The 15,969-nt window shown below is 36.8% G+C and overlaps 1 protein-coding gene across 7 annotated transcripts in view; it reads left to right on the top strand.

The window, feature by feature from the left end:
* PCDH15 (protocadherin related 15) overlaps nucleotides 1-15,969 on the top strand; it is a 1,707,782-nt gene that overhangs the window by 943,341 nt on the left and 748,472 nt on the right. The window lies entirely within an intron of this gene.

Raw genomic sequence — 15,969 nt, 5'->3', positions numbered from 1 at the left:
CTCATCAGTTTTACTAGGTGGAATAATTGTGTTAAATTCCTCAACCTTCAAGACTTCTCTCAGTGCCACCATGGAACCATTCCTGTTTCTCTTCAAGTCTTCTCCTATCCCAGTCAATGAATTATCAACCCTCCTTTCTTTAAATTATTTAAAATGTTTTGTTCTTATTAACAGATGTTAATTAGCAGTCTGCCATGCAAGAGAGTTGAGGACTTCTTTTACTTTTTTAAGGTTTTATTTATTTATTTGACAGAGAGAGCACAAACAGGCAGAGTGGCAAGCAGAAGGCGAGGGAGAAGCAGGCTCCCCACTGAGCGGGGAGCCCAACACGGGACTCGACTCCCGTGGACCCTGGGATCACGACCTGAGCCGAAGGCAGACGCTTCACCGACTAAGCCACCCAGGCGACCCGAGAGTTGAGGACTTCTTATTTTATATCTTTCTAAAGCAGTAGCTTCTGAGGACACAGGGCCTTACTATCCTCATTAGTTTCTGTAGGAGAGGGTTTTATTTTTAATTGTTGTCACTTAAGCATTACGTCTTCTTAACTGACTTAAACCTATAAAATGAAATGTGAAAATTTTCTAGGCTCTTAACTATTAATATTGAAGATCAGGGCTTATTTTTCTTTTCTTTATTTAAAGAGAACATTTCATTAAAAATAGTAATAATTAACATGAACCAAAAAATCAATTTTAAGGATTTCATATTAAAGGGACACCTGGGTGACTCAGTTGGTTAAGCATCCAACTCTTGGTTTCATCTCAGGTCATGATCTCAGGGCCATGGGATCAAGCCCTACATCAGGCTCTGCACTGGGGTCTGCTTGAGATTCTCTCCCTCCCTCCCCCTCTGCCCCTCCCCCTACGCATGTATACTCTCTTTCTCTCTAAAAAAAAAATAAAAATAAATAATAAAAACAGGGGTGCCTGGGTGGCTCAGTGATTAAGCGTCTACCTTCAGCTCAGGTCATGATCCCAGGTCCTGGGATCGAGCCCCGCATCAGGCTCTCTGCTTGGCAGGAAGCCTGCTTCTCCCTCTCCCACTCCCCCTGCTTGTGTTCCCTCTCTCACTCACTGTGTCTCTCTGTCAAATAAATAAATAAAATCTTAAAAAAAAATAAAATAATAAAAACAGAAATTTCACATTAAATATTTCTTTTTAATTAACATTTCCATTTGATACTTTGATATCTTCCTGGAGTACTGTTTTATCTACAGATAGTTTTTTCATATAGAATAATGTCATTGATACCTCCATGTACAGTTACCTGTGCATCTTCATATATAGTTCTTTATAGTGAATTTACTTTGACACTAAAGATCTAGGTCTTTTTTTTTGTTTTTAAAGCACATGCTTTCATGATATTTCAACATAGCCACTTATTCTAACTGTAGAAATAGGTCACATGTAACAGCTCATGATTTCACCCAGCCCACACCTGGGTGCATGCACACCCATGCTCAAGTGGATAATATGCAGTATTAGAATACATATGTTTGCTTACATACAGGGGAGCCAATGAAATGCCATCAATAATAATCATCATAATCACAGTGCTACATTTGTGGATTTCTTACTCTGTGCCAGACATCATGTTAAGCACCCCACTTGCATTTTCTTATTCGGTGCTCACAACAATCAGGTTGATAAAACAAAAAAAACAAAAACAGAAAACAAAAAACTTCATAAACATTGCTTTGTTCTTCATTGTTATTAAGAATGAGTTTCCTTGAAATATTTCCCTGCTTCTGCCTCACACATATGTCCTAGCAGGAGGCTGGCTGGCTGTGAGTATCAGCATATAGGAAATGCACCAAATCAGGAAAGAACTGAACCTAATGGAGCTATTGTTATAGCCTGAATATCGATTTAGAAAGAATGTGTGGTTCACGGATCCAGCCAAACAGACGTTCATGCTGTTGTACTGATAAATACATTTCAACCTCAAATACTCATGTATTGTGTTCATAGAAATAATTAGCCCACAGCAAAACTGGAGATATCAAAATATATGTTACCTCTTTTCATATCATGCTAAAATGACAGGAATTTAGAACATATTTATACTGGGAAATTATTAATACGATAGATGGACTTCTGAACTGTTCAATATGACCCAAAAACTAAAAATGAAAGCTCTCATTTCAGATGCCTTGTTCCGATGACCTGTAGCCTTTCTTCTAGCTCCTCATCCTCTTCCTTCTCTTGATATTCTTATTTACTTTATTTTTATCCTCACTTTATTTATATTTTTATTGAAGTATAGCTGACATGCAGTGTTATGTTAGTTTCAGGTGCCCAACATAGTAAGTATAGCCACCTACCATCTGTCACCATACAGCATCGTTACAATATTTTTGACTGTATTCCCTATGCTGTACTTTTTATCCCTATGTCTTATTTATTTTATAACTAGAAGCTTCTACCTGTTAATTCCCTTCATCTATTTCATTCACCCTCTACCTACTCCACTTTGGTAACCAGCAGTTTTTTCTCTGCATTTATGAGTCCGTTTCTGTTTTTTGTTCATTTGTTCATTTGTTTTGATTTTTGGGTTCCACATATAAGTGAAATTACGAGATATTTGTGTTTCTTTGTCTGACTTATTTCATTTAGCATAATACTCTCTAGGTCGATCCATGGTGTCACAAATGACAAGATTTCATTCTTTTTTATGGACAAGTAATAGTCCTTGTGTGTGTATGTGTGTGTATTCCATTGTGTGTACACACACACACACATACCCATTGTATATATATGTGTATTTACATGTATATATACATCGTATATATACATACACACACATACATATATACATTGTGTATATATGCATACATATATACATTGTGTATATATGCACATATGTACATTATGTATGTATAGTGTAGATATATATATATATACACACACATATATATCACCTCTTCTTTATCTGTTCATCTACCAAGGGACACTTGGGCTGCTTCCATATCTTGTTTATTGTAAATAAGGCTGCAATAAACGTAGAGATGCATGTATATTTTCCAATTAGTGTTTTTATTTGCTTTGAGTATATACCCAATAGTGGAATTACTGGAGCATATAGTATTTTTATTTTGTATTCTTTGAGGAGCCTCCGTACTGTTTTCCAGAGTGGCTGCACCAGCTTGCATTCCTACCAACAGTGCACAAGACTTCCTTTTTCTCCATATCCTCACCAACACTTATCATTTCCTATTTTTTGGTAGCGTTTTGTTTGTTTGTTTTATTTTGTTTTACATTTTTTGTTTTTGTTTTTTGTGTTTTTTGGGATTTTTTTGTTTTGTTTTGTTTTATTGTTTTTATTTTAACCATTCTGACTAAATTGCACATTTGATTCGCATTTCTCTGATGATGAGTGATAATGAGCATCTTTTCATGTATCTGTTGGCCATCTGGATGTCTTCTTTGAAAAAAAAAATTCTATTAAGCTCCTCTGCCCATTTTTTAATCCGGTTATTTGTGTTTTTGGTGTTGAGCTGTGTAAATCCCTTATACATTTTGGGTATTAATCCCTAATAGATATATCATTTGTAAATATCTTCTCCCATCCAGTAGGTCTTTTCACCTTTGTATTTTTTTGCCTCCTTTGTCATAGATTAATTGACCATATAATCATGGGTTTATTTCTGGACTCTTCATTCTGTTCTATTGATCTATGTGTCTCTTTTTGGGCCAGGACCATACTGTTTTGGTTACTGCAGCTCTGTAGTATATCTTAAAATCTGGGATTGTGATACCTTCAGTTTTGTTCTTCTTTCTCAAGATGGCTTTGGCCCTTCAGGATCTTTTATGTTTCCATACAAATATTAAGATCATTTCTTATAGTTCTGTGAAAAATGCTATTATTCTCTCTGCTATTCAATTCTTCACTTTCTTTTTATCTTCTGTTTTATTATGAATAGTAATGACAAGTTACATTGTATACTTCATTGCTTATCAGTGATATAGATTTATAATCTCTCATTTTCTCACTTGGTTGAAATCCAGGTACCATGTCTCAAAGTTTTAGCTACATGGACCTCTGTCATTTTCCACATTTATAGTAACTGTAAAGTGTAGGTTTTACTTATATTAGTATGATTTATTTCTGAGTAAGATTGTTTCTAAAACACAAATTTACTATTATTCTAAAGCAGGTCACATATAGGTTAGGTAGTTAAGAAATTGCTTAATATGTCATTGTGAGGATCCAAAATTCTATTTGCAAGTTGTTCAGTAGCTACCATGACACTAGAAATAATTGTGTTAATACTCTTAGCCATTCATGGATTTTAACAAATACCCATGTTTCTAAAGCTGCGATGCAATTGCATTTGCAATAATGATTTATTGAAACCAACTAGGTTTTCTCTTTTATGCTGATTTTAAACAAATTATAGGTCTAAAAATGCCATTTTACAAAGAAATGATATACTTAAAAATTACCAATTTTATTAATTAAAATGGGCATCCAAGAGACATTAAAATATATGTGAAGGCTGTAATGCAATAGACTGTAAGCTTCATGCATCTGAACACACCTTAAGATCACGTAGTTAACTTTGTTACGAATCTAGATCTCTTGGGACCTGTCTCTGCAGGTTCTTTTAAGTCTGCATGGGGCTCAGAACCCCTAATTAAACAAGTATTGTTGACCAGTTCGTGCATCAGTGTTTGAGCGGTGATCAGTGCTATAATTCCAAAACATTTATTTTGTATTAAAATTAATTAAAGGCACCAAAAAACTAAAGTAATAAAATTAATTAAAGTACCTATTTAAAAATCCAGATTTCTGTGCCTACCCAAAAATATTCAGTTTTGTAAATCTGCAATGGTGCCCATCAACATTTTAACAAATACAGGTGATTCCAATATTGGAAATCCATTCACCTACTCTGAAAAATCAGGCTCTACTTGGATCAAATTTATTCAAATAACCCCAAACATTAAATCTTAAGACCTCCCCAAGAAGGAGCTTCTATTATTTCACTCATTTAAAAGTTCGTCATTGATCCAGGACTATTTTCTTTATTATTGACCTAATTTTGCATAAAAAAAAAATTAAGGACAGTTGCTTTTTCTGTGTTCTTTCTGTCCTTTCACACTTTCTGTAGTTTCCCTAGAGCTTTTTTCACAATTCTCTTTTCTGTTATCATTTCTTTAATTCAGGGTCAAATACTGGAAGCCTGAATGTTGACTCCACCCACAGATGTAGTTTTGGGATTTTTTTATTGCATGTTTTTAAATTTTTTGCGTACTTTTTGTGTATAAACTGAACCAACTGTTAAAGTCTTTCTGTGCGCGCGCACACACACACACACACACAGATTCTAGATTTAGTTCCTCTCTAAAAATATGAGATAATTTGATAATGCTGAGCCTGCAGTTGTGTAAGGCAATAATTTCCGAGTAGAAGCCACCGGCTTTAAACAGAAAGTGATATATGTAGTTTACCAATGCTGCGACCACTACTCCTTGTGATTTCTCTGATACTGAGACCACATACCCATGGCCATTTCTCATTGGAAATATTTTTTTTTATTATTTTTGAGAAGCTTCTTTCTGTACTCATATTACTATAAAAGAATCATGGACCATAAAATTGGACAGAAAAGGCTGTATATTTCAAGGATATGTGAGGGAGATCATTTTTTTATGAAAGTAAAAATATTTTATAAACCTGAAATGCTTCACCCATTTTGTTATCTGTCGGCATCTGAGTTTGCAAGCTTTGGTTCATGTGTTTCCCCTCTCACCGGTATGAAAACATACAATAAAATATTTTTTTTGCAGGATAGTTTCCAATAATCAATAATGCACTGTTTTTACACAGATGCAGATTATGCCTTACTCGTCTCCGGACCAAGAACCAGGCTGTCAGGGCCTGGCTTAAAATAGAGGCACATGTGTTTCAGTGATTAATGGCCTGTTTTTTGTTTTTTTGTTTTTTGTTTTTTAACTTTTTATCAATGTTGTAGATGGTATAAGTCCAGTTTTGTTTTGTTTTGTTTTTAATTTTCATGACCATATTTCCCAATCTGTTAGCTTGTCTTTTGAATGTTCTACTTCTTCTGGTTCTTGCCCCATTCCATAATTTCCATGTATTTCTCTTTAATTAAGTGAACATGTATTTTAAAAAACCTGTCTTGGGCGCCTGGGTGGCTCAGTTGGTTAAGCGTCTGCCTTCGGCTCAGGTCATGATCTCAGGGTCCTGGGATCGAGCCCCGCATCGGGCTCCCTGCTCAGTGGGGAGCCTGCTTCTCCCCCTGCCCCTCTCCCTGCTCATGCTCTCTTTCTTCTATCCCTCTCTCTCAAATAAATAAATAAATAAAATCTTTTTAAAAAATCTTTCAAGCATACTTCCACATGGAACGATGTATCAAGTACAGAACAGTTCTCTTGACTGCCAACGAAAATCACCACCTCCTATTTTCCAGTTCACGTACTCATTTCATATTACTCTCCCACTTACCTAGTGGGTATTTATTCTCATCTAATTCATAGTATCTAATGACTCACCCAGTATTACTATTCTTTCAGGGGATACCCACCTTCAGTGTGCTTTAATCCGTACCTTGAGCAGGCATGATGAATATTTAGCAGACCATGTGAATGGGTAAATACATGCCCAGCCCCCAATAAAAATAAATAAATACATTAAAATCCAAGCCCAAGTGAGCAGTAGCAAAAACAGTCACCATTTGCCGAGTACCTATTATATGCTCGGCATTAGACTAGGACACTTCTACACAGTTTCTCATTGGTTAACATAATGATTTCTTCTTCACTGAAGAGCAGACACAGGTTTAGGATGGGGTAGGAGCCGTCAGCGCCCGGAAAGGAATGGCAGACACTGATCCCAAACCCCCTCTCTGCCGGTGGGCTCTGCAGTGAGACCTGACCTCCTAATGGCAGCTTCTGGGGACAAGTGTGTGGGAAGTCAGGAGAGCGCAGAAGCTGAGGAATGAGAAGGGCACCCTGGCAGGATATTCATTTTAGCAACAGAACACCTCATCAGTGCTTATTTTGTTTGAAGCTTTAGTATTTGGGTCCAATAGTGCAAGCAAAATTGTCATATAAAATCATGGTTTTGTGATTCTTTTAATCATAGAAATTAGCCAAATGTAAGTGGTTTAAAACTTCCAAAAGGATAAAGTTCTGACTTTCCAAACCCCCTTAAAATTTAAGGCATTTAAATTCCTTTGAAGAGCAATATTGACTTAATACAAACACCTTAAACATGAAGGAAACTTTCAGCATTTCCAGTAGTCTTTATATCTATTTAAAAACATTCTTAGGGGGCGCCTGGGTGGCTCAGTCGTTAAGCATCTGCCTTCGGCTCAGGTCATGATCCCAGGGTCCTGGGATCGAGCCCCACATCGGGCTCCCTGCTCCGCGGGAAGCCTGCTTCTCCCTCTCCCACTTCCCCTGCTTGTGTTCCCTCTCTCGCTGGTCTCTCTCTGTCAAATAAATAAATAAAATCTTTAAAAAACAAGAAACAAAACACATTCTTAGAAGAAGCAAAGTAGCATAGGTTTGCTACTGGCAGGAAGTTGAGAAATCCTTGAATGATCCAAAGATGGTAAAACTCAAAATCCCTTCTGACCTCATAGCTCCTCTGGGCTAGTGATGGCTCAAGATTTGTCTTGTTGGAATTACTGTATTTAGGAAATTTCACGATCCATTTCCTGTTATACTAACATATAGTTATAACAGTATGCACATAACTGTAATATGTGTGGATATGTGTGTGTGTGTTTATGTATGTGTCTGTGTGTGTATTGCTTTATATTGCTTACTAATTCCCTTGATAATGGCCTTTTATGCATTTTGTCTTTATACATCAGTAGTTATTTTTATTAAGAAACAGTCACCTTTATTGAGAAAAAAATAAGTAAATAAACTGATAACTCTTTGTTAAAATGTTGGTGGGAAATAATTTTGGAATTAAAAATGGCCTCAGATCTCCTTCTCCCCCTCCCCATTATAGGGCTCATCTGTGCATTACTCATGGACGGTCACCCAGGGTCGTGGAGCTCACAAACTCACTTATAAATCTAGACTGTTTATTGTGTTATTGTTATTTTTTTTTTTGCAGGATAGTTTCCAATAATCAGTCAAGCCATTTCCTCTTCTGTCTTTTTGGGTACATGATTAGAATAAAACTCCTGCTGATCTCCTCTCTTTATAATCTGAATGAAACTCTATTAATCTGCTGAAATATCAACATTATAAAAAATGTGCTTAATTAGATATCTTCTCAGATTATTCCAGAAAGCATGATGCACACAGATTCTTGGCCATACTACTCCACATTTTTCCCAGCTAGTTATGTGCATGTGTATATGTGTGTGTAAGAGAGAGAGACAGACAGAGACACAGAGAGGAAGGGAACGAGGCTGGAGCTTGATATTCCATCCTGAAATTGTGGTGATGCATGCTTCTCGGTTACTTATGCCACAGAGTGACTCACGTTTGCTGTGAAATCACTGTTATCCCACAAGAATAGACTCCCCAGAACAACTGTCTTTATTTTTCCTAGTTCACACTCTGCGCATGTTTTAAACTTTGCCTTTAGTGGGTGATAAAGTTTCTTCTCCTTGAACTGAATGTGCCTTAGGGACACAACAATGCCGTGTTTACCTGAAACAAGCAATACAAAATATTGTCTCTAGACCTAAATCAGTATTTTATCTAATCGCCTCTATTTCCTTAGTTTTCCCCAATGTTATGACCACTTTAAATTAAAATAGAAAATTACACTGTGCTTCTTACATGTTTAAAGTGTAATTAAATGAAAACACACACTCTTCTTTTTTTTCTAAGAGGGATATTTTTCATGCAACTGAGAAACATATCAGAAGCTAAAAAAGATTTAAGTAGATTCATTTCATTTTTAAGTACCTGCTGCCATTTTAAAGGAAGCAAGTAAGAGTAAGAAAATAAATATTATCTTCAGGTGACTTTTTTTAGTAGCTAAGTGCAATTAAATCCTTAACATAGAAATCTGATAATTTGGCATAGCGTAAGTACTCTAGTTAGTCAAAGAATCAATAAATATATCTTCCTCATTGACTTATTTAATTTATTTGCATGGCCAGCATTATTCTAGGTGTTAGGGATCAGACAATGAATCACACAAAATCTCCTCCCCTCTTTTGGTTTACAAGGAGCTGGGGTTTCATTTAGTATTGAACAATATGTCCATCCATTCATGCTCTTGACTTTCACAGCCAGAAAATTAATATTAAAAACCATAAATATCGAGGGGCACCTGGGTATCTCAGTCGGTTAAGCATCTGCCTTTGGCTCAGGTCATGATCTGAGGGTCCTGGGCTTGAGTCCCACGTCAGGCTCCGTGCTCCGTGGAGAGTCTGCTTCTCCCTCTGCAGTTCCCCCTGCTCATGCTCTCTCTCTCTCTCTCTCTGACAAACAAATACATAAAATCTATAAAAAAAAAATGTAAATATCAAGATGGACATTACAAAGTAAATCTAACTAATACTAATAAGAAACTTGCTTGGAACTCAATAGAATGTATTCAAATTGGTTTTTATGCTGCATAAATTAATACTTTATATCTCATATCAGTACAACTTTGGCCAAACAGTTAGGTCACATAAGACATAGCATTAGTGTATTTCCACAACTAGTTGTATTTACCTCATAGAAGTAAGTCAGAGGCAAAATTCTTCTCTCATTGTTTAGAACATGTAAAGGAACTGTAAATTATATATTTTGCTTTTTTCCCCAAATGTTTAAATTATTACATTCTCTAAAGATTGCTATGTTTACTTTGTAGGATGTATCTATAAGAAAGTATCATTTGTTCTCCCAACCAACTTGATCTAAAATTATTCTAGGTAGGGGCACCTGGGTGGCTCAGTCGTGAAGCGTCTGCCTTCGGCTCAGGTCATGATCCCAGAGTCCTGGGATCGAGCCCTGCATCGGGCTCCCTGCTCCGTGGGAAGCCTGCTTCTCCCTCTCCCACTCCCCCTGCTTGTGTTCCCTCTCTTGCTGTGTCTCTCTCTGTCAAATAAATAAATAAAATCTTTAAAAAAAATAAAAAAAAATAAAAATATTCTAGGTAAATAAAAATTAGTCATTTATTTGATGGAAGAACAATTGTAAGAAGTTTAACAATGCAAAGAGAAGAGTAGATTTTCTGTTGGTTATTTAGTTTTGTATTTGTGAATAGCTGAGTTAAAGCACCTTGTTTTTCCATGCCACTCTCTGTAATAACAAAATCTTTTAATAAATATATTTTTATAAAGCTTTAGAAATATATCTCCCATTTCATTATGTATAGAAGGCCCTCACAGGATAGGCATTTTTGGTTAAACTTAAGATTTCTGATTTTACTACATTTGTTCATTCTGTTTCATTTTTTGCCTCTTCTCTTTTTGGGATTATGTAATTCTCCACCTCACACTCTTCCAAAGCCACTAGAGTGACTGGAGAGAAATAGCCAAAGCATTTTTAAGACCGTATACCTGAAGAAAAGCCATTTAATAATGGAAGATGGAACCGTTTTCATTGATCTTAGGTTTTATGTGTGTCTTTGCGGTTGTTCAAATGCTTTGACGAGTAGAGTACTGTAGAAGAGGGACAGCTAAGGAGGGGGGATATCAGTCATATAATTTATTCTTTTGTCATTTATCTTCTTATTTTTCTCTTCCTATTGGAGAAAGTTTTAAGTACGAAGAGAGTAGGTGTCTGGCTGCACGAGGGAGGCAGCTGGCTAATGCTGGACCCTCAGCTGCCGATGTACTGGGCTCTTCATGCACCTGCGCTGGGCACAGTAGGCAGTGCCTGTGCGTGCAGGGTCACCACAGCTTGACTCAGTTGCTCTCCTACCGTGGTCTTCCTCCTCCAGACACCGGCGGCCTCCTGTGTTCTGTCACAGTGCAGAAGGCCCAGGCCCTTCCAACTCTGCTCCCGTCAGCATGTCCTTCCTTCTCTAGGGTGCCATGGTCACAGCTTGCAGAGATCTCATTATTCAGGCAAAATAATTCTCCCAGGGTCTGAGTAAGCTTAAATGTCTAATGGGGATTTTTATTTTAAAAAGGACTTTAAAAGTACATACTAACAGAACCTAAAGGAATCAGAGGAGATGCTTCTGAGGGTAGGTGCTTCCCTAGCCTTTTTACTCTTAAGCTGCTCTCATCCCTTCCACTTTAATTATCTAGAAGTTAAAAAAAAAAAAAAAAAAGCATAAAACATCAATATTCCTGATACAGAATATTATCATGTTCTTGCTAATGTTTGCAAAGGGGGCCCACAGTGGCTCAACACACATGGAAAATGGAAGTTAGCACAGAGAATTACAAACATTCACAATGCGGATCAAACAAAACAGATGAACATATGGGAAGGGAAACACAGAGAGAGGGGGAGATATGCCATTAGACTCTTTTCTTAAAAGATTTTATATTCATTTTATTTATTTATTATTTATTTATTATTTATTTTTTTATAGTGCGAGTGGGGTGGGGAGATGGGGGAGGGACAGAGAGAGAGGGAGAAAGAATCTCCAGCAGACTCTGCCCTGAGCACAGAGCCTGATGCAGAGCTTGATCTCCCGACCCTGAGATAATGACCTGAGCCAAAACCAAGAGTCTGATGCTTAACTGACTGATCCACTCACGTGCCACGGGAGATGCTTAACTATAGAGAACAAACTGGGGGGTTGATGGAGGGAGGTGGGTGGGGGATGGGCATTCAGGAGGGCACCTTTTGGGTTGAGCACTGGGTGTTGTATGTAAGTGATGAATCACAGAATTCTGCTCCTGAAACAAATTTTACCATATATGTTAACTAACTAGAATTTAATTAGAAACTTGAAATGAAAACAGAAAACAAAAAATAACAAAATGGAGATCACAAATATTCAAAATCAGATTTTCACCTCTTCAGCTGTAGGAAACAATGAAATATTATGTTTCTTTCCTTTTGGTTTCTGTGCACGGTCCTTCACATGGGTTGCCTGTCTCTTCTATCTGTGGTTATTCCATCCCATTTAGATATTTGGATAAAATTATATTTACAAAGATCTACAGAAGGTATGCACCTATGTTGTTCCATCCTAGAGCAACATTGCTATTTAAAGACGGCAACCAGCAGTGACAGGAAATAGAAACAAAATGAAACAAAGTGAAAAGAAAAACAAACAAAAAGTTACGTCCTTTACAGGTATTTCTCAAGTACTGCAATGCCTTGTTTGCAAACATGCCTTTCCACTTCGTTGTCACTGACTGGTTCTCTTCAGTCCATCTCCCCTTCAGAAAGTTTCCCCCCAGACCCCAAGCCCCAGAGCCCCTCATTCTCCTCTTACTCCCCCTTTCTCATCATCTTCCTTATTGTAAGAAGCTCAGAATGGGCACCTGGCTGGCTCAGTCTGTTGAGCAACCCACTCTCGGTTCTGGCTCAGGTCATGATCTCAGGGTCATGGGATCGAGCCCCATGTTGGGCTCCACACTGGGGGGGGGGGGGGAAGTCTGCTGCAGATTCTCTCTCTTCCCTCTGCCCCTCCCCTCTCATGCTCTAAATAAATAAATAAATAAATAAATAAATAAATAAATAAAATCTTAAAAAAAAAAAAACAACAGAAAAACCAGTGTAGCAAAACATAACTCTGTTCAGAGGGCAAAATAGTGGATAGATTGAGTTGGCTCTGTGGGAATGTTTTCCAAGATTGGGCAAGGAAAGCCTGGGAGTGCTCTTGGCCATGGAAGCTAAAACTGAGGGTAGGACAGGTATATAGTTAACAGAGTAGGCTTTGGAATCTACACAGACCTGAGTTTGAGTTGTACTCTGCCCCAAAAAAACCCCAAAAAAGCAAATTAAAGAGGCTAACTTTTGCAAGGTCACAAAGTGTGACCTTGCAAAAGTTAGCCTCTTTAATTTGTTTCTTTTTTAATTGTAAAATGGCTACACTGTACCTCTGTAACAGGATTAGTACACAGATAGGAGGTCATGTCAGTACAATGTTTGCACAGTCCTTGTACTAAGCACTCAGTATAAAAAAATATTTTTGAGATGCCAAGTGTTTTGAAAATGACTTTGAGAGTTAAACTCAGAGGAGGAACACAAAGCCAGCAGTTTCTAAGGGCTAAGAACAAATACGTAAGCATTGCTGAAGAGATGTTTTCAGAGAATCGGGATCTGCCCTAAGAGCGCCTTAAGTTTCTTGGACTGTGATCTGACCAAGCTTTATACAGGGCCCCTAGAAGGAGGCGGAGTTGCCCTGAGGTTGTGACGATAACAACGCTGATGGAATATAGGATAAGCATAAAGGCAATAAGTAATAATTTCCTGCAGTGATTTTATCCCTGACACACCCACAGTATCACTGATGGAACTATCCATAAATGCAAATGAAAATAAAAATTTTAAAACAACATTTAAAGAAATTACTTTAATGACAGAATTATATGAAAATAATAGAACTCCCTAAGAAGTGTTAAACCAAATCTAGCTGTCTAATAAATTATAAATAGCTCTGTCTTTACACACATTTTTCTCTAGGGAGCAAATAGAGTTATTTACTTTCTATAAATATTCAGTATTCTTCAAAGTGTATTCCCTACAAAAATGTTAAAGTAATTGGGGGGTGGGGAGGGGCGTTAAGAAAGCACATTGTTTTATACCCATGCATATAACTATGTGATTTATATAATAAACGCAACCACACTAGCAGTATATTTTCTGGATGTTAATAGCCTGAAATTTCTTTTACTGGTAGCATTAATCAGTCAAGGATGGGTTATTTTATGGCCTTTAATGGCCTTTGTTGATAGATGGACATTTTGTTTACAGATCATTCTTCATTGAACCGCCATACATTGCAAGCTCTGTTTCTTAAGTGATGTTCTCAAAATACAAATTGCACTGCTGGGAATCTGTTCTCAGCTAAATTAAATTAGATAAATGCATTCTTTATGAAGCATAGGTAATGGAACAGTGTGCTAAAAATGCCTTTTCCTGAGACATTAGTGTAGAATGTCTTAAACCCATACAATTTTTCCTTAAGAAATATCTCTCTGCTTGTGTGCAAGTTTATGAGCCTACTTGTTGTTGTTCCAGAGTAATTTATGTAGAGTACATAACAGTTGAAGTTTACTTTATGATGTTTGACTATTATAATGGATATCTGCCTTCAGGTCATACATTACCAACAATTTTCATTTTTTAAAAATGAACGAAAGCAGAAGTGCCAATTTATATTTTCCAAATGTTTTAATAATGTTGAATATACTGAGAGTGCAGTGGCAAGAGTTTTAATAATTGTCACATTCAGTGTTTTGTTTCACAGAGAATAATTGTTTATTGTACCTTTGAGGGTATCATTATTCACATGCTTGTAATACATTATTATTGTTCGTTTTGGTTTTAATAATGTTTTGCTCACATAAGCCTTGTGCATTGAGGATAAAAGCTCAAAGTTTGGGTATGATTGTATTACTTCAGAATACATTTTTATTCCCCAAACATAATGACTTTTAAAATCTCTACCTAGGGATTTAATGTGGGTTTTTGTCGTTGTGATTGAAATCCGCAACGGTAGAAATAAATGGCTGAGCCACACCAAATAGGTCATCCTTTCATTTAATTCAGTGTGGAAGTTGGATTTTTAAGACAATTTAAATGCCTGGCTTCCCAATCTGAAATGGTGTGGTTAGCGGTGTCAGGCCGCTCTCAGTCAGTAGGCCGTTGTCCCTAAATACCAGATTTAGGAAAGATTCTTTGCCCTAGGAGTATAAACTTTTTAAAGTTACTATTGATTTATTGAGATTATCTCATATTAATTCTAATGTATTTATTAAGATATAAATGTGAAAATCTCCATTACTCTCTAGTCCATCGCATTTCCTTACTGGAGTGTTTTTATGCTAAAGCAATTCTAATGCTAAGGATCAAGATTATTATTACTCTGAATCTGAAACTAGAATAAAGGTTGCATGCACACAAGTTGGCAAAATGTCCAAAAAATAAACATATGCTAGGATTTGAGGGGTCCCCGGGGACAGGGACCTGAGGTTCATGTATGCTTTCCCACTCTTATGCTGTTTGCTCATGCTTTTTCCATATTTAATAATTTCACACACCGTCAGGTATTTGGTGGCGGCAGGAGGTCAGGGAGAATGAGGAAATTTGCTCCAGGATCCTCAAACAAGATCATTAAATTTAGATAAGCCAGGTAATTACATCCCATCCATGGTATATAACATGCTGTATGCATAAATTCTGTAATTAAATCATAATTATTTTGTGACTAGATCAATTCTATCGCATCATATTTTCAATTTGATGTATGTAAAAAAATGTTAATTTATTAAATGAAAACATTTAAAGCAAGTTATTTTTACATTTTTCAACATCATTTTCATTTTTAAAAATTGCACTAAATCTTAAAAATATAAATAATCAGAGAGGGAGACAAACCATATGAGACTCTTGACTCTGGGAAAAAAACTGGGGATTGCTGGAGGGGAGGTAGGTTGGCAGATGGGGTAATTGGGTGATGGACATTACGGAGGGCACGTGATGTAATGAGCACTGGGTACTATATGCAACTAATGAATCATTGAATGCTACATCAAAAACTAATGATGTACTTACGTTGGATAATTGAATTTAAATTTTAAAAAATTTAAAAAATATAAATAAGCTGAACAGCTGAAAGATCCTAATACCATCTTAATAAATCTCTCTCTCTTACACTGGTATAATCTCTCTCTTTTTTGTTGTTTAACTCACTGTCTTTCTCTGGGTTTGCAACCACCCGCTATTTGGCCTTAGGGTAAGGATCCTCGGGAACTGTGAAATGAGAGCTTCAGACCAGTCGGGCTCTGTAACCGAAAACAGAGCATGTTAAAGTGCTTCTCACAAATCCTTCCTGTCATCCTTCCCTTAGAAATTCTGTTGTACTCTTGGTTTCTGATGTGACTTGACCTTGAGTTCTGA

Source organism: Halichoerus grypus, chromosome 7 (assembly GCF_964656455.1).
Source record: "Halichoerus grypus chromosome 7, mHalGry1.hap1.1, whole genome shotgun sequence".
In the NCBI taxonomy this organism is placed as follows: Eukaryota; Metazoa; Chordata; class Mammalia; order Carnivora; family Phocidae; genus Halichoerus; species Halichoerus grypus.
Note: the sequence above shows the minus strand (reverse complement) of the source record. Positions and strands in the feature narration are given on the sequence as shown.